Raw genomic sequence first — 20,529 nt, forward strand, 5'->3', positions numbered from 1 at the left:
CATAATGTTTTTTACCAATCAAGTATGTGCCTATGATCATTTTTGCACATTTAATTCTAAACAGAAAGGAAAAGTAAGTGATTTCACATTTTTTACTTATCCCAAGTCAACCTTGCTCAATATAGAATATAAATTTTCCTGAATGTGAGTTTTGCATCTTGTATTTAACATCACCATGGTTTTGTAGCTGAGATGAAAGTGGTGTTGAATAGCAATGAGACTTGTCAGTTCTGTAGGCATAAATCCAGGGTTTAAATTTAAAACCTGAATTAAGTACACTAGATATGGATGAAGATTTACTATAAAATTCCATTATCTCAGACTCGAGGAGATTGATAGATTCTTGGATATTTTTAATAAGGCCATGCCTTTTCTTGTCATTTTACACTGCCTAATATTTCCTTTTTCTTCCCTTTTCTTTAGAATAAGCATACGGCATTTAGTAGTGGAATGCCCAGCTTTATGATGCATACTACAGCATTTCATTTTTCATAATGTGATGAGTGATCAATTTTAAAGGACTTGCCATTCTTCTCTAATATAATATTTAATATAGCGAAGGTTTAGAACATCGAAGTTATTAGAAACAATGCTTTTCAGAAAAATAGAGATATCTATCATCTTGTTATCCCTATTCTCGTTTTTTGCCTGTCTTTGTTGATGCATGTGTCTTGACATTTTAACTCAGTCCCATGGGAGTATTCCACTCCGCCATTTTTTCTCTCATGACTTACAATGAGTTCAAAAGAAGTCACAAAAAACCAAGGAAGCACTCTCCTAGGGAATTTGATTATGGGATAATTTTAGGAAATGCTACGTATTTTAAAAGTTGTATCTAACACAGCATAACACGGAACGAGTGTAAATGAAGAATAGCATCCTACAGGAAGCTCAATGGGATGGCAGGAGAGAGAGAACTTTATTCTTTTCCATTTTTATTGTTTTTTTTTGTTTCAGAACAACTTATGACATGTAAAGACTATTTTTTTTTTTTTTTTTTTTTGAGACAGGGTTGCCCAGCCTCTGTTGTCCGGGCAGTGGTGTAATCATATGGTGCACTGCAGCCTCAAACTCTGATACACCTGGTTTCAACTTCCTTCCACTTCAGCCTCCCTAAGAGCTAGCACTACAGGCTGACACTGTCATACTCAGCTCGGTTTTTTTTTATCTTGTTTGTTTGTCTGTTTGCTTGTTTTTGAGACAGACTCTCACTCAGTCGCTCTTGGTAGAGTGCCATAGCATCATAGCTCACAGCAACCTTATGTTCTTGGGTTCAAGCAATCCTCTTGCCTCAGCCTCCCAGACAGCTATGACTATAGGCACCCGCCACAATGCCTGGCTATTTTTAGTGACGGGGTGTTTTTTATGGCTATTTTTGCTCATTTGTTTCCAACTCCTGAGCTCAAGAAATCCACCTGCCTCGGCTTCCAGAAGTGTGGGATTAAAGGTGTGAGCCACCACATCTGGCCTTTTTTTTATTTCCTTTTTTAATGTTTGTAGAGACAGGACACACTTTGGTCACACAGGCAAGTCTTGATTGGTTAGCCTCAAGTGATTATCCTGCCTCAAGGCCTCCCAAAGCATTGGGACTATAGGCATGAGCCACCATGCCTGGCCCTCTGTTCTTTATCTGAATTGTTTCATTATAATTTCTCTGTGCTATTGAAGTTTATCAGGCAATATTAGTGTATAACTTTCAAAGTTAGGTTTCCATATCCTGCTGGTTTTGCCCTTTATTCAGAATAATACCTTGGCAAGTTAACTCAGATTTTTTACCATATGCCAATGTGTAGATTGTGCAGAATGTTCTGAAAGTTGTGAATCTAAGAAATCCTTAAACATTAAATGAGAATTTTCAGAGTACTGGGAAAGATTGTATTTGAACTATCCTATGTCATTTATGTGTGTGTATATTTAAAAATAGGAAAGGTATTGGGGAACCTGCCCCAAAATGCTATAGGTCTCCTTCCTAGTGACTTGGTAGGGCAGAAAGACTGATGGAAATCATTAGGAAAGTTATAGTGAATTATAGACAAAGACAAAGAGAGTTTTAAGAGCAGCAGGGCTGGGGAAGTGGCACACCCTTCTTTGTGAGGCTTCCAGTTCGCCACCCTGAGTATCAGGCTAGCTCTGTCATTATTTCATACATCAGTGTTACAATCATAAACCTCATGTAGGCAAGGCAAACAATCCCCCATAATTCTTGCTGCACTTGCATTTCTATTAACTAGACTAATTCTTCAACTAACTATGTTATTTGTATGGATTTACTTGCTACTTTTTATTGTTTTAAGGTATTTATGATCTTAACACAAACAAAGCCTGGATAGGTAAATAGTTAGAAACTGATGTCAGGAAAAAAAACCTAGCTGACCCAAAGTCACAAATCACAGATGTGATTTTTTAATTCTCTGAAACTTTTGTGTCCAGACCGGAAGACTTCTCTGGCCAAACTAAGGTGATAGAAGAAAAGAGACATTTCATCTCATGATCTAGTCCAGAGCAATCTTTGCTATGTTGGACAAAGTTTAAATTTCCACATTCTTAACTTTCCCCAAAAGCACTGTCCTGGAGCCATCATCCCCACCCTGGCAGAGAATGGCCACCAGGCCCTGTGGCAGTGCTGGGAGGACATTGAACAAATCAGCTTTCAGAATACTAAAGTGATAGGGTCCTCTGCTTTGTGCTCAAAGCCAGGAAATTGCTTCCTGAATCAATATCTCCTATCACTGTTTTCCCTTTGTTCATTCTCTGCAATCCTGTTCCTAATTTAATTTCTAATCTGCTTACAACTAATAATTGAATATCGGTTTCCAGCTTATAAAAATCATTACTAGTAATGCAAGGTCATCAAGATATGTCTCTTCCCTTAATTATTCCCACACGCACTCTTCAGAAAGGAAAGTAAAGAAAAGAAAAGAAAGGAAAGGAAAAGAAAAAGGAAAGGAGTAGATTAATTGGATGTTATGGGCAGAAAAAGAGTAGTTACTAACCACCTGTTTTCCCATGTTCTCTCATCCTTCATCAAAACCAGGATAGCTTCAAGACCTGAGCGTCTTCCTCTGGATGGCTCTGAGTGGTGTATTAATTATCATTTCCTCTTAAGACAAACAACACCAAACTCAATGACTTTCTACCAAGGATTCTGTCTAGGAAATACTAACTGGCTTGGGTAGTTTTGATGTATTATCTATACACAAGGTATATGTTGAGAACATTGTTCTTAATTCCCGACTGAGCTTTTATGCTCTTCATCACCCCTTTCCTCTTAAGTATCAAAACTAGCACAATTTATCTCAAAGTCCTTAAGTTAAAGTGGTGTCTTTGATTATATTTTTCCCGAAGACCCCTTAAGTGAAGAAAGGATCTATTATTATTGTCTCAATTATTTTATATTATTTCTGAAAACTAAATTGAATAATATTCTTAATTAAAACTTTTGGGTGATGGATATTTCTTACTGTACTGATAAGTAAATTTGTATTAAATTTGAATCAGATCAATTCATTTATCCAAAGTAGCACAATTTAAGACAAACTATGGTAGAACCTCTGTAAGTTGACCTACTAAAGGACTATAACACAATGGTCAACATATCGAGGTGGTTGACATAAGGAACTTCCATTGAGTACATGTGGTGCATGTCCAGTCTATGGACATTAGGTCAACTTAAGAAGGTGGTCAGTGTAGAGAGGTGGTCCACTATGGATGTTCTACTTCACTTAATATCTTTTAAGAATTCCACAGAACTCTCAATTCCTTTTGTCTTCAAGGCAACACATCTACAATATTGTTCTAAACATTGGATTTAGATTGTGAAAGAGCCTGACTTATTGCTTGTCACACACATAGGTTGTTCCGTCAAAGTTATCTATGCCTTCCTCTTACAGGGCATGTTGTTTATCTATGTGAATTGTTTTTGATTTCAAGGTCTTAGAAAACGGTTTCTTCTAAGAAAATAAATTATGCTATTGTCAAATTATGCTACCTTTTTTTTTTTTTTTTGTAGAGACAGAGTCTCACTGTACCACCCTCTGGTAGAGTGCCGTGGTGTCACACGGCTCACAGCAATCTCTAACTCTTGGGCTTACGCGATTCTCTTGCCTCAGCCTCCCAAGCAGCTGGGACTACAGGCGCCCGCCACAACACCTGGCTATTTTTTGTTGCAGTTTGGCCGGGGCTGGGTTTGAACCTGCCACCGTCGGCATATGGGGCCGGCGCCCTACTCACTGAGCCACAGGCGCCGCCTAAATTATGCTACTTTTATATAAATGACAGGTGGACCCAGGTGAAAACCTTTTGCATTTACCTTTGTAGATGTGCACGAAAATTGCTACATTTTTATTTTCTGAGTTTTATTTCTATAGTTGAGTAAACATTTGGCCACATTTTCACTTTTTTGAGAAACAGATGAGATCAAACAAAATGTTCCTACTCTTTTTTTGTTTTTTTGGAAGTCTTACGTCATCCTGGATTTTATAGTAGGTTGTATTCTGATAGACATATTAATAATATACATACCATATTAATATATTATTTAAATTGTAATATTCATCATATTTATGTTTACTTTGAAATTGTGTCTTTATAGTCTTTTTGCTATGATTATGAAATTTTGAGAAATAAAGCAAGGTACTTTCATATATTCATGAGCTTCATTAGTGATTAATAATAAACATAGCATTTATTATGTAAAATTTGCATTCATTCCAGTAAAGGAGACTTGGGCATATAGATAGCCTAGTTTTACTGGTATTAATGACATCTTTTGTAGTCATACTGTGGATTAAGTTTGAGGCTTAAGTAGTGATGTTTTGGCAAATGTTTAAGAACTGACTGACTCTCAGGGAGGTAAAAACCGATTTATAGCATTTGCCAAGTTTCATGGTGGTATAAGTATCCCCCTCCCATCCTGAGAGCACATTCAAACCATCAGTGGTTTAAAACTTTGGTGGAAAAATTTATATAAGTTATAAAATGACCTTTGTGAGCCAGTTTTAGCGTACATTAGGCTTAAGTAAACATAACCAGATGCCCATACTGACCTATCTCACTTTATCGTTCTTGCCTTTATTATGCTGCATAGTATGGTGACATTTTACATCCAGCAATCCATTCACTGTCATTTTCTAGCATGTTCTCATTCCATGTCTCTGTGTCACATTTTGGTAATTTTTGCAATATTTAAAACTTTTTCATTATTATTATCTGTTAGGGTGATCTGTGATCTTTGTCTTTGATGTAACTATTGTAATTCTTTTGGAGTGTCATGAAAGGTGCCCATATATGATGGTGAATTTATTCAATTTATGTTGTATATGTTCTAACAGCTTCACTGACCATTTGTTTTCTTCTGTCTCTCTCTCTCCTTAGGTTTTCTATTCCCTGAAATGTAACGATATTGAAACTAGGTCTATTAATAACCCTATAAGGTTTTCTATGTGTTCAAGTGAAAGGAAGATTCGCACATCTTTCATTGTAAGTCATAACCAGAAATGATTCAGCTTAGTGAGGAAGGCCTGGCAAAAGCGAAGATAGGCTGAAAGCTAGGCCTCTTGCACCAAGCATTAAGTGAAGTTGTGAATGCAAAGGAAAGGCTCTTGAAGAAAATTAAAAGTGTTACTCCAGTCAATGCATGAATGATAAAAAATGAAACAGCATTATTGCTGACATGGGGGAGATTTTGAGAACTGAACAGAAGATCAAACCAGCCACATTTCCTTACTCAAAACCTAAATCTTCAAAGGACAGTTTGGCTCTCTCCTTAGGGATTAATGCAGGTGTTGACTTTGAAGCCAGTGCTCATTTATGATTCCAAAATCCTGGAGCCCTTAATAGTTGTGCTACATCTACCCTGCCTGTGCTTTATGGATGGGACAACAAAGCCTGGATAGCAGCATGTCTGTCTGTAGCATGGTTTACTGGATATTTTAAGTCCACTATAGAGACATACTGCTCAGGAAAAAAAAATCTTTTCAAAATATTGTTTACTGGCAAAGCATCTAATCACTCAAGAGTTCTGATGGATATATACAGGAAATTAATATAGTTTTCATGCCTGATAAAGACAGTAGTTAGAAGCCTTTAAGGAGGGACTGGGAAACAGGCATGGAGAATAAACTATCAATCTATTGCCCTGGCTTCAATTCCTAATACTAAGAACCCAGCCAGAAGCAAAAACTGGTATCACTAACATAATATCCACCCTCCGTCCCATGAATCAAAGAGCACTTTGATTTTCAAGTCTTGTTATTTAAGAAATATATTCTGTAAGTCCATAGCTGTCATAGATAGCTATTCCTCTGAAGGGTCTAGGCAAAGTCAATTGTAAACCTGTAAGGATTCATCATTCTAGATGTCATTAAGATCATTCATGATTCATAGCAGGAGGTCAAAACATTAACATTGATGGGAGTCGGGAATAAATTGATACCAACTCTTGTAGCTGAATTTGTAGGGTTTATATTTCAGTGGATGAATTAACTGCAAACGTGGTGGAATAGCAAAAAAACTATATTAGAAGTGGACCCTGAAAAAATGATGTGACTGAATTGTTGCTGTCTCATAACAAAACTTGAAAATATGAGGAGTTACTTCTTATGAATGAGCTGAGACAGTGGTTTCTTGGGATGGATTCTACTCCTGGTGAAGATGCTGTGAACATTGTTGAAATGACACGGCGGGATTTAAATATTACATAAACTTAGTTGATAAAGCAACACAAGCTTCTGAGAAGATTGACTCCAATTTTGTAGAAAATTGTACTGTGGGTAAAATGCTCTCAAACGACATCACACGGTATAGAGAAATCCTTGGTGTAGCTAGAGCATGTGATGAACTTATCTGTTTTTCATTCTTACATTTTCATAAACATATATTTTAATAAAATGTAATTATGTATGCAAATGGAAATATTGAGGAAATATTAGACTAGAAATCAAAGCATGTGAGAAGGATACTCAGCCAATAGGTTATTAGAAAGAGGCAACTGGTAAAATTATGAAAGTAGTAACATAAACTGTCAGACGGAAATTATCAAGGTAATAATAAAAAGTAGGTTAGCAACCATGAAGAATAAAGGCTTCCAATTGGTAACACTGGATGAACAACTTCATTAATCCAAAATGTGGTAAAATATGTGGTATAATAAAAACTAAAAAATTTAAACTTTATATTAAGAATATTTTATTTGTATAGCTCATGACTATTATAGTGTTTGTAGGGTAGGAAATGTAATTCTAGAACATGAATTGCTTTTATAGAATAATACTTTAAAAATGTTACAGTAGTAATATACTTCAGAATTGTTTTGAAATTTTAGAATTGCCATATGTCCTGATTAGAGAAGTGTTATAAAAAAATGTGATATACCTTCATCTTCTCATGAAAGTTGTCTTTGTATTTGAGAATGGTGAGCCAAGGTGTTCTATGTTCAATAGCATAGGAAATGTAGTTTAAATATATTCTTCGAATTTGAAGAGCTGAACAATTACATGAGATAAAAATGATATTATCAGAGTAGATGTAAATAGCATAAGATAATCCTATCTACTAATTAGAAAGTCACTAATCTATATCCAAAGTTGACAAACTATAGAATATTAAGAATAATATTTAGAGATGTGGAAGTTCTAATCAAACTAAAAAATAAACAAGGAAATTCACTGTGAAGAAAGAGAAAAAAGAATTAGACTGGGGATAGAGACAGGGAAATTGGGGTAGAAATTTACTGCTCTTCATTACAAAAATTTCTATATAATTTTACTCCTTAATAACCACTATGCACACATATTACTTTGATTTTTTTTTTTTTTTTTGGTAGAGAAAAAGCTCACTTTATCCCCTCAGTAGAGTGCTTTGGTGACACAACTCACAGCAACCTCCACCCCTGGGCTTAGGCGATTCTCTTGCCTCAGCCTCCCGAGTAGCACGTGCCCGCCACAACGCCTGGCTATTTTTTTTGTTGCAGTTTGTCCAGGGCCAGGTTTGAACCTTCCACCCTCAGTATATGGGGCCGGCACCCCACACACTGAGCCACAAGTGCCACACTACTATGATTTTATAAATAAACTAATGAGGCAGTTAGTTTCTAGAGGCTAGTACATTGCTAGGAATATGATATGTGTGGATGTGTACATATGTTGGTATATGTTTTTTTTTGTGCTGGTGTACCAACACCATATAGTGAATAACTTGTCAGCCGCATAATCTATAATCAAAACAAAACAAGTGTTACATACTTTCCACATTATAGGCCAAAAGAAAATGAAAATCACCAGGAATAATTCCTAGCATAGATTAAGAAAGTCAAATGGCAGTCACCTTCAAGCTAATTATTTAAGCAAAATATTTTTCTAGACTACAGGCAGCAAACTAACAGTCTGGTTATGTTTAAAAACATCCAGCTCCTGTGTTTAAGAATTAGTTGAATATAACTAGACAAATCTATTCAGTTAAAAGTCCTTGGGAAATACACATTTATCAGACTTTCTGAGTGCATAATCGAAAGAAAGAATTCAGTTGGGTGATTCTTTGGGGAACTGCTGCCTATTAAATAAAAGTTTGAGGCAATTTGACATCAGAACTGTGCATATGATTCTGTAGGTATGAAAATATGCTCTTAAAAAACCACCTTGAGGCACCATTGAGTGAATTCTAGATTTTGAATGGTTGAATGAATATATTCAGATCATAGGGGCAAACAAAAGAATCAGAAATAAATGTAATTATCTGTAGTATTTTTTAGGTTGAGGTTAGAAAAATAATTTCAACATCAATCAATGAGTCTCTTGTCACAATATTTTAAAGGGAAAAATCATTGATATCCTGAACTGAATTTGAGTGATGTTTAATAAGATTTTACTGTACTCAGAAAATCCTGACAAACATATTGGTATAAAGAATTTGTTTCTATGCTATTTGAATTGCTGTGGCTTTACAATGTAATTTATAGCTAGAAAATGCAATGCCTTCTGCTCTGTTCTTTTTGTTCAAGATTGCCTTGGCTATTTGGGGTTTTTGTGGCTCCATATAAATTTTAGGATTCATTTTTCTATTTCTATAAAAATGATGTTGTAATTTTGTTAAGAGATTCCATTAAAACTGTAAATTGATGGGTAGGAGGGGCATTTTTACAATATTATTTTTCTAATTTATACACATGATCTGTCTTTCCATTTATTTGTGTCTTCTTGAATTTCCCTCATCAAAGGTTTATCATTTTCAATGTACAGATCTTCTTGGTGAAATTTATTCCTAAGAGGCTCGGTGCCTGTAGCTCACAGCTAGGGCTCTGGCGATATACGCCAGAGCAGGTGGGTTTGAACCCCGCCTAGGGCCTGCCAAACAAAAATGACAACTACAACCAAAAAAAAAAAAAAAATAGCAGGGCATTGTGGCGGGCCTGTATTCCCATCTACCTGGGAGCTGAGGCAAAAGAATCGCTTAAGCCCAAGAGTTGGAGGTTGCTGTGAGCTGTGACACCACGGTACTCTACCTAGGGCGACATAGTGAGACTGTCTCAAAAATATATATATATATTCTAATAATTTTAATTTTTGAAGCTAAGATAACTAGGATTGCTTTCTTGGTTATTTTTGGATAGTTTGTTTTTAGAGTATAGGAACGCTAATGATTTTTGTGTGTTAATTTTGTAACTTGCAACTTTACTGTGTTCACTTTTTAGTCCTGATGGGTTTATGGTAGAGTCTTTAGAGTTTTCCCTACATAAGGTCATGTCATCACAAACAGGACAATTTTACTAACATAAAACACATTTTGGTTCTATCGAGCATTAAAGGAATTTGCATAAATTACCTCACAGCCACTGCTGTCACCAGTATTTATTTAGAGGGACTCCCGCCTCAATGTCACTTTCTCAGTTCACCCACACGGCTTCTGACAGGTATTGAATCCTCCTTTGCACTAATGATTTGTTCTAAAGCACTGTATTTAAGGGGTAGTATATTTTGGGTCTGTCATTATGATAATATGATTAACGCAAATTAATAAAATTTGGCATAAAGCGTATTTAAGATAATCAAAATAAGAAGTTAAATTTTAACTGAGCCATAAAAAGCTATAGCTAAAATAAAAATAGGCTATGAAAATGACTTTAACATTTCTGAATACATGATAGCTAAGATATAAACTAGGAATAGACACCCAGCCATGCTTAACTCTTCATCTAAATCATTTATAAAGCAAAATTATTTGCCAGAGTACTAGTAGCAACAGCCTAACCTCAAAGGACTTGGGAGTGCTCTACAGGCCTCTCCAGGAGCCCATTTGTACTCTTGTAATCTGTTTCAGACATGACCCTGACTGACATGACTTTGTAGTCCACCTTGCTTCGTGAACATGACGGTGGGTCGGAGACATATGCCTTCCATCAGCCTGCCTGAAGGAATGGAAAATGGACTGTACTTCTTCATGAACTGGACGCCTTTGTGGATGCACACGGCCTCTCCCACCATGTGAACACTTCTGGTCCAACTTCCCTCTTTTTTTTTTTTTTTTCAAAAATGTGGAACGCTTTATGAATTTGCGTGTCATTCTTGCACAGGGGCCATGCTAATCTTCTCTGTATCATTCCAATTTTAGTGTATGTGCTGCTGAAGCAAGCACCTTCCCTCCTTTCTTAAAAAGGTATTATAGCGTGGTTACTGAATTCATACATATTCAGATCCCAACTCCATTACTTCTACTGCTGTGCCTGTAGGAAAGTGGTTCACCTCTTGCAGACTATCTTTCCTAAGTAGAGTGTCAACAATGATTACGCACACCTCCACAGCACAATCATAGTGACTAAATGGGGTTGTACACATAAAATGTTTGGTGAGATTTGGCACAGAATCAGCACCATATAAATATGACTTATATCATTTTACTTTTTGTTCTTTTGTTCTTTTGCCAATAGTGCCTATCTATTAAACTCTGTAAGGGCAATTGCAAATAAGTGCAGGAGATCATACTGATAGTTACTGACATAAATAATTAGGTTCAAACAGATTTATGGGCTACTCTGAATGTTAAGAAAGATACTAAACCCTACCTTAGTGATAGTCTTTGTAGTTCTTACTAAAGTATACCCTTTTGAAAAATTTTTATTTTAATGTGGGTCGATATTTTACTGATACAATCATTTGACCAAAAAGAAAGAAAAAGAAATGATGGATTATAAAAATATCTTACATTCAAAATCAATGCAAGAAGTTCTGGATTCTAACTACTTCCCTCTTTCAGCCAAAACTTCTTTCTATATTTCTAAAAGGAGTGACATTTGGTCTTTTATCTATCACCAAACTAGTACAGACTTCTAACAACTGTTTAGATTGTAAAATTATTTTGGAAAACTGCATAATTAGGTCTAGATTCTATTTTTTTTTCCCTCCAAGTGATTTTTGTCCAAATGTGCTTTCAATGTTCTCTTCTGTGGCAACTAAAATGATGTCACAGTGTTCCTGAGATGCTGTCAATGTGACTTTGTAGTAAATAACATTATAATGTCAATGCATGACTCAGGAAGTGACATGATGTCAAGGAGGCACTCAGTGTGGTTGTATCATAAATTCAAAGGAAAATGCATATTTATGGAGACCTTAGGATGTCAAAAGAGAGTAATGCAGATGTTACATTATTGAGAAAAAAAAAAAACACCACTTCAGTGAAACTTGGTTAAAGATGATAAAAATTCTTCTGCGTAAAGGGAATTTCAAGTCATGTAATGTGCCTGCAGGTTATAAGATGCTTTTGTCTCTCCTGTGACAACTGTGAAGACTGCCCCATCAATGCCCAACCAGGGCCCATGGCTCAATGTCCTGCCTCAAAGGATATTGATCACCATCTCTTTTACCCTTGAATTCCTGATACTGCTAGATGATTTCTACTTTTACAAAGAAAGTGAGATATTTAGACTGCTCTAAGTCTACAGCCTGCTCCCTCTGAAGATCCTTTCTTCTACTAAGCGCTGTTTCTTAAATGAAAAGAATGCATGAGATTTTGGAACTGCTGAGGTCTGCAACTACAGAAGAAAGGGGTGTATCTAAATACAGTTAATGCCTGGATTTCTTTTATTAGAAAATAAATCATTTGGTTTAAGGATTGAATGCATCAGTGCTACTAGGCAGCATACAAACTAAATCTTTGTTGGTGTCCTCCATTCCCATCTGCATCTGTGCTAAACCTTCCCTGAAGTCGTGTCTCCAGAATTTTTTTCTTTCTCCTTACTTCTACCTCAAAGTCATTTACCTACTTTTTCCATTTATAAGTGGCCTTATGCTGTTATGATTCTGCTCTTTTCCCTCAGGTTGGTCAGGATAACAGGGTAGAGGGAGATGAGATTTTTTTTTTTTTTAACATGGAATCATTTTCTATTTATTTGTTAAACAATTATTTTTAGCCATAAGCATTGATAATACAAAAATCAGTGGGAACAAACACTGCTGCTCTCCTATTGTTCTAAATTCCTGTTTCGTTTTGGTCTCTACTCACTTTCACTTTCTACTTATGGTGCTCCTGGGAAGACCTAGGAGCTAGTTCTGCTGAGTGTTGGAACAAGGTCAGCTGGATTTGGGGAACTGGACCTGTTACCCCAAAAGGTACCCAGGGACTATTTTTCTTTATTACCGTCTTCCTGTCAAAGTTCTTTTAATTCAACAGAAAGGGGTGTTTTACCTGAACAGTTCAAGGAACTTCTATGAAATTGATGAAAATAGAACTCAAAGGTGGGAAGAATGTCCAGGTTTCTTAGAGCTGGGAGCTGAAGAGGTGCTGGGCATCTAGGCTCACCTTTCTCTACTTTCCATAAGTCATGGTCACTCTCGTCTCAATTTTCTCTCGATTCCTGTAATTTTTTTTATTCCTTTTCACCATGTTTCTCTAATTTTCTTTTGTGCAAGGTTCTACAAGGATACAGATGTCATCCTTTATTCTTCAGCACCTGAGTCTATGGTCATCTATGAGTTCCTTTTGTATTTCTTAGTGGAATTTTCTGAAGCAAAGTGGAAAAAGAATGACTGTGATTCTGTCCATCTGTCTATTATTTGGAAGGGGCTGTGAAGCCCTACGTTGCATAGGTAATTTTGTAGTCTATGTTTCATTTACACTGCAACCAATGTTTAAGTCAGAAAAGAAGTTGGGTAGGGCCGACAGCCTTAGTGATATGCCTCGTGTCTCTTATTCCCTTTTAAACTAATCCTAGTTTCTCATTTTCTTCTATATTAGAATTATTTTCTAATTATATAATAATTATTTTATAATTATTTATAATGAATTATAAGATTAACCCCTTAAAATGTGAGATGAACAAGTGTTGTTCGTGGAGAAGAAAACTGGGGGAGTTCTATGGAGATGATGTCTACAAAAAAGCCTGTGGAAAGCTAAATATCTGTGGTCACTAAGCTCCTGGTTATTCTGAAGTAAAGGTTCACTAGAAGAGTGTAAACAATAAACAGGCCACCAAAAAGTTGAATAGATACTTTCAACTTGGAAAAGGCAGAAATCAGTAAAAATAACCTTTACCCGGTACGTCTATGAATAGTATGATAATGACTTTTTGGATTAGATAGTGTTACTCCTGATTATGAAGTGATCACTTTATTTTTCCATGTCTGTGTAAGATCTTGTATGCGAGAAGGCAAGCAGAGTGTTGAGAAATCAGAGACAATCCATTTTGCTTCTCTGGCAGATCAGTTACCTCATCTTTATGAAGTGATAAGTGTACATTCATCCATCATAAAAATTGTGTATGTTACAAGGGATATGGAGATGGTGAAGAACTGTTAGCAGCAAACTGATGGAAAACAGGTAAAATCACTGAAAAAATTGGAGATACAGGTAGGCCAAAACTTTTAGAAATAGATTATTTTATATCTGCCTTCCTCTCTTCTTCCCTTCCTTCGTCATCATGTTCTAAATGCAATTTTAGCACCATTCAAAGGAAGTTTTTACAAAGAAGTTGTAGTTGAAGTATCTCCAATAAAGAGTGGGACTTAAGCAGATTGAATCCTAGAACAGAGATGTAAGGTGGAATTAAGAACAGGGTTTAAAATACAGTTGCTAATGGGCCATACATGTGCTATGAGTGAGCCATGATTTTAACAACAGTGACCACATTAGAGAAAGTGTGGTCAACGGTTTCTCTAACTGAACTGCCATTTGCACTTAGACAAGATTGCTTGATGGTACCATTCCTCACCCAGAGGAATTCCGAAAGCCTCCTCTAGATTTTTGAGAATTCTGAGTGCTCCAGAAATGCATTCCAGCAAGTTAGCTCAGCGTGTTTTTTATCCTGTGGCTGCTGTGAAACTTAGTAACTTCCTCATCAAAACACTCTCCCTGTGAGGCATTTGCATTTAGCAGATTTTACTGAGGAATTAGGAAGACTGGAGAGTAACCAGCAACATACACCAACCAGATTGTACAGCAACATACACCAACCTGATGACTGTTAAAATTCCTCTGATTTCATAATCTGTTTGGTGTCTTGCTTTACTGTAACCCTCCTCAGTCTTCTGCTCTCATCTCAGTGGCTACCCTCACCCTTCCTTCCTTTCTTTCCTTTACTTCCCCTTTAATGTCCCCTCACTTTCTTTGATTTCTTTGATCACTCACCCAGATAAATACATAAGGTATTTTCCAAAACATATATGGTCCCACTGTAAAAGGATTGCTACTGCTGACTGTAACAAACAATAAAATTTCATTGGATTATGCTGGATTTTCACCTTGGGAAAAAAACTATTCTCAAAAGTACAACTACTCTTGACATTGAGAACCCATAGCAAAAGAACTGCTATCCATTCACAGCACAGAGCCAGGTTACATAGTTAAAGCCACTTGCAGAGATTTGTAATGTGAGTAAATATTTCTTTTCTGTTATGAAGGTACTGAGATTTTGGAATTGCTTGTGAGATAGCATTTTGAAGCAAAAGCTGAGTAATGTGGTATTAAGCACTCTAAACTTGACAAATACATCTTCATAAAGACCAAATAAAAAAAATCTACAATTACAGTCTTTATATAATTACAAGTTAGCAAAATATTTTTAAAATATTTTTAAATATTTAAATTTAAATATTTTTAAATTTCATTATTATTTTATGTGTCTGGATTTTCCTTTATGGGCTAGTAGTGTTTGTATGAGTAATAAAGATCTATTAAATCAAAAATTATTTTTGTAAATAATTTTAGTCTCATTTCAGAAAAATCCATAATTACCTTGTATTAACAAATATTTTAACATAATTTATGTCTAATTCATGGAAATGCCAATGTAAGTGCAATTATGTATTTATTTACTTATTGGTTCTCAATTACACCTGGAGACCACTTCAAATTTATTTTTAATTATGTTTTTCTCAATTTGAATTTGAAGTGCTCCTATAGGACAGGCTTTATGATCCGTATTGCTGAGTTCCCTGCAATGTTGAACAAGTACCAGCTTTTGTAAGACTTTAGTTTCCCAAATCACTTTTACTCATCCATTCCCTGTTCCTTTTATATTTCTAATTTTATTTTATAATGTTTATACACAACAGATGACCTTTTTAAGATTTTGGCATTCATTTCTATGAATTGTAGCACATATAAAGATTCATGTAACTATACATAATCAGATGCAGAACTGTTCTATCCATACAGGGAAACTCCCTCAATCTACTCCTGTATAGTTACATCTCTTCTTCAGCCCTCTCACCAACCCCAATCTTTGGCAAGTATAGATTTGGTCTCCATCACTATAATTTTTGCAATTTCAATAATATATTACAAATCATACTATATGTAATCTTTTGAGATTGGCTTTGTCATTTAATGTAATACCTTTGGGATTTATCAGATTGCTGTAGGTTACTGGATCATATGATATTGACTAATTTATGAGAAAATACTAAGTCTTGTGCCAGGGTGCCTGACACACTTTGCATTCCTACTAGCAACACGTGAGAGATCCAGGTGCTCACCATCCAAATCAGGGCTTGATAGTACGGGTGTGTATGATATTTTGGACTCAGGATCTTGCTCTGTCATCCAAGCTGGGGTGCAATGATACTAAACATAGCTCACCGCAACCTCGACCTGCCAGCTGAGGTGATCCTCCTGACTTGACTCAACCTTCCCACTAGCAGAGATTACAAGCATGTGAAACTATACTTGTTTTTATTTGTTTGTTTGATTGATTGTAAAGATGAGTGTCTCACTATGTTGCCCATGTTGGTCTCTTAACTCCTGAGTTCAGACATTCTTCCCACCTCCCCCACCTAAAATTCTGGGATTATAGGCATGAGGCATCATGTTCAGCCTTTGCCCAGTATTCTTTAATTACAGCCATTCTAGCTAGTATATAAAGATACCTCATTGTGGTTTTAGTTTGTATTTATCTAATGGCCAATGATGCTATGAATCTTTTTACCTGTTTATTTGCCATCCTTATATTTTCTTTGGTAAAGGTTTTGTCAAAGACCTTTGCTCAAATTTAATTTTTTTCTATTACATTTGGAGCATTCTTTATATATTCCAAATAGGAGTTCTTTGTCAAGTATCTTCTCTGAACATGAAGCTTATGTTATCTGTGAACAGAATATTGCAAAACTCAAGTCACGTTTGAGCGCCTCACAGTTTGATTTCTGCAATTACAAGAGGTGCTCAAAGTGACTTGTATCCATCTTTTGTTATTGGTGTACCTTGAGCATTACAATTTTAATTCATATTTTTCCTTTCTTAAAATGTGTATACATTTTTTGGCACCCTCTCTCTCTCTGTATTACACCAATAGCACACAAGTCTTTATTAATGCAGGTTTAGAGTAATTACTGAATTGTATGTATTACTCATTTAAGGGTATTATTTTCTCAAAATGTTTTAACTATCTTAGTTATTTAGCTTTTCTGACTTATTTATTCATTTATTTTTGTAGAGACGGGGTCTCGCTTTTGCTCAGGCTAGTCTTGAACTCCTGAGCTCAGGCAATCCAACTGTCTTGGCCTGCCAGAGTGCTAGGATTACAGGCATGAGCCAACACGCCTGGCCAACTTATTTATTCTTGTTATTATAGTTTCTTTACTCAAATGGATTTTAGAATCAAATTGTCTTTATATTAAAAAAAATGCTAAGATTTTGATTGATATTGCATAAAATCTATAAATCAATTATGGATAAGGGACATGATTCCTATTCTAAGTCTTCCAATTTATAAACTTGGAATGCTTTTCACTTTATTAGGATTTCTTTAAAATTTTCTTTCATAGAGTTTTATGGTTTTCAGCATAGATATTCCATGAATGTTTTATTAGATTTAGCCCTAGAATTTATTTCATGTATTCATTTCATTTATACTTAGAATTTATTTCAGGTTTATTTCATGTTTAGAAATATTATAAGTGGTATTTTTATGGTAACTTCCAATTTTGCATTTCTAGAGTATTTATAGTGATTACATTTGATTGGTACTAACATGATATATATATTCCCTATTATTTTATTCTTTCATCCTACCCATTTTACTCTATGTCAAGTGAGTTTTTTATAGACAGCATATCTCGATAATATTTTGAATCCCTTCTGGAAATACCTACCTTTTAGTTAGTGTTTTTAAACCATTTACATTTATTACTATTATGTTTGAATTTGGGCATACAGTTTTATTATATTTGTTTTTGTTTGTCTTCTTAGTTTTCCATTACTGTTTCTCTTTTCCTCCTTGTTTTGGATTATTTGAACATGCTTTACTATTTCATTTTAATTTAGCTATAGTAATTTTGACTATGTATTTGCATATTCTTAGTGTTTTCTTAAGGAATTACAACATTTATACTTATTATGCTCATTTGACTGTAGAAATCTTCCCACCATGTAGGTCCCCTTTATAATTGTTTTATGTGTTACACATGCATGCATTGAAAACCACATCACACGATGTTGTAATTATTGCCTTCAACTATTTAACGTATTGTAATGTACTCAAAACAAGAAATGTTTTATTGTACTATTTATACTTTATGAATTCTATTGCTCTTTTTAATTGCTGATGTTCTATGCTTCTTTGTGGAATAATTTATCACTGTCTGAACAATTTTCTTTTCTTTTCTTTCTTTTATTAGTGATTAGTTAGAGCAGGCTACTGTCTATGGATTCTTTGTGGAATAGAGCACAAACTGAGCCTTCGAATATTTTTAATATTCAAAGAGAACAAAACATGGATAATAAGTTTATGAAAAATTACTTAAAATGTGATTGGCAGATAGTTATTGCTCAAAAGCTTTATCTCAAATGAAGATAACACTTTTAAATTGATAGAACATAAACTTGAGCTTTGAGTACTTCAAGAGAAAGGAAAAAACATCAATGATAAATATATGAAAAATCACCTAAAATGTGTTTGGCACATAGCTGTTGTTCAAAAGCTTTATCTGACCTGTAGATAACACTGTTAAATTAATTGGATATATGTTGAATCAGTTTACATTCCAAAATGTTGACAAAATTAATGATGATGGCATGAGGGAAAGAATAACAAAAGAATTATGAGTAAAAACTAAATACATCTGTAGCATAATTTTGTGAGGCATTTTTTTGTCTTTTAGAATATAAAACTTTGGATTTTTTTAGTCCATTATAATTCTAAAGTAGAAGTTGCTAAATATTTTTTAAAATTAATTTTCTCAGTATTACACTGATGCTATCTATGTGTGTCATTATTAAATGTACTAAAGGATTGGAGGCTACATTGAAGTTTGTGAAGGATTTTCTATGTATGTTATTTACATATTTCATTCAGCATAACTTTAGTATAATTTTCTAATTTCTCAATCAGAAATCATATGAAAATGGAAAAATCATTCTCCTCCCAGCTAATGTAGAAATGAAAGAATCAGGTATAGCTTTTCTGCCCTGCTGGGAAAGCTCCTCAGGTGAGTGCTGTTCCCCGATGACCTGAAGGAAAGAACTAATCAACTTTGTCTCCTAAGGGAAAAAAGCAGCTGGGGTAGAAGTTAAGAGGTAGATCATAAACGTGCCATGTTGTAAATTCCATTTTTATGTCTGATAAGATGCATGATTATGGAGTTAAGGTAAATACCGTGTAAACATCTTTTTTAGAAATTGTTTTACAGAACTAACAGTTATTCACATTTTGCCTCACAGGATGATTCTGAAAAAATACCTCAAATTTAAGAAATCAAGATACAATGGGAATATTGATTTGGTTCTTAATCATTAAAAGACCCCAAATAAAATTACTTAATACCATTAACATCTGTTTCCTCGTTCACTCAACTGATAAACAATTATTTACATATATTTTTCATTCTCTGTGACAAATACGTAGTAGTGAAATGTTTAGGTCACATAGGCAGGTGTAAAACACACACACAAAAAAAGCTATTCTAAATCTGACATATGAGAACTTGTGGTGGGAAGTGAACTTGATACTGCTTACAGAATTTTGAATCCCTGTCAGTGATAGCTTTATGAATGTATGCACTTAGACCAGAGGAAATTGCTAATGTGGTCTAATACCTTACAATAAAAATCATTGTGAAAATCTAAATTTATAAAAATTTATAAAAAAAGAGTTCTCAAGGTAGTTGTAATAATTTACCAATAAAGTATTTTCTCCTGTATTTTTCTTTGAATTTTGTGACATCTTTTTTCACATATTTGTATTGATAATATTCTAATTGATAAATCATAATTTTATGCATTTGTGGGGTACGGTGTGATGTTTTGATATATGTATACAATGTGAAATGATTAAACAAAGCTAATCAACATATACATCACTTCACTAAGCTGTCACAGTATCTTTGGAGGAGTAGACATTTTTAAATTTTAGAATATCCAATTTATTGGTTTTTCTTCCTTTTGATAGTGCTTTTTGTCTACTCTAAAGAGTGAAGACTGTGAAGAGTTACCATTAGTGAGTCCTGGCACCTTTTCATCATTCTCTTTGATGTGCAGATAACTTTTAACTCTTCACCTTAGTTTTTGTTCTTTGCAGCAATTCTGAGATGTCATAAAAAATTTGTGATCAGTATTTTATTACCTAATTTATAGAATACAGTTGGGTAAGAAGAGATTGAAAACTAATTCTGTATATTTGCCTCTTACTATTTTTATTCATAGAAAGTTGTACCCTTTTCTATATTAATAAGCTCTTCTACATTAAGTAAAAGTTTATTATTTTTACTTTTATTATACTGTGACAGCATTTATTTTCAATATTAATAAAAATAAATTTTTAATGTTGATAAAATGTTTAGTACCATTTGTCTAAAAGTTTTATTTTCATGAGTGAGACTAAACATTCTGTTGGGAAGTAACTGGAAATGCTCCACTGACTGGAGCAACCATCTTAGGAATCATCAGGAAAAAGAGCTTCAAGGCCTAATTGTGGACTGATGGGCCACACACCAGTTTCATGGTCTCCAATTTATCACGTAAGCTCCCATTTTTTCCTAAGCAAAGTGACCCTCTGTGGGGCTTCCAGTTTTCAAGACTTTTATTTTGAGTTTACCATGAATTACTTTGCTT

The 20,529-nt window shown here is 34.7% G+C and overlaps 1 non-coding gene across 1 annotated transcript; it reads right to left on the reverse strand.

Moving 5' to 3' along the window:
- Positions 1-10,519: 10,519 nt before the first annotated feature.
- Positions 10,520-10,626, reverse strand: LOC128560496 (U6 spliceosomal RNA). Its single transcript, XR_008372994.1, has one exon. It is a non-coding gene; the product is annotated as a U6 spliceosomal RNA (small nuclear RNA).
- Between the last annotated feature and the right edge of the window lie 9,903 nt (positions 10,627-20,529).

This window comes from Nycticebus coucang, chromosome 11 (assembly GCF_027406575.1).
Source record: "Nycticebus coucang isolate mNycCou1 chromosome 11, mNycCou1.pri, whole genome shotgun sequence".
Taxonomy (NCBI): Eukaryota; Metazoa; Chordata; class Mammalia; order Primates; family Lorisidae; genus Nycticebus; species Nycticebus coucang.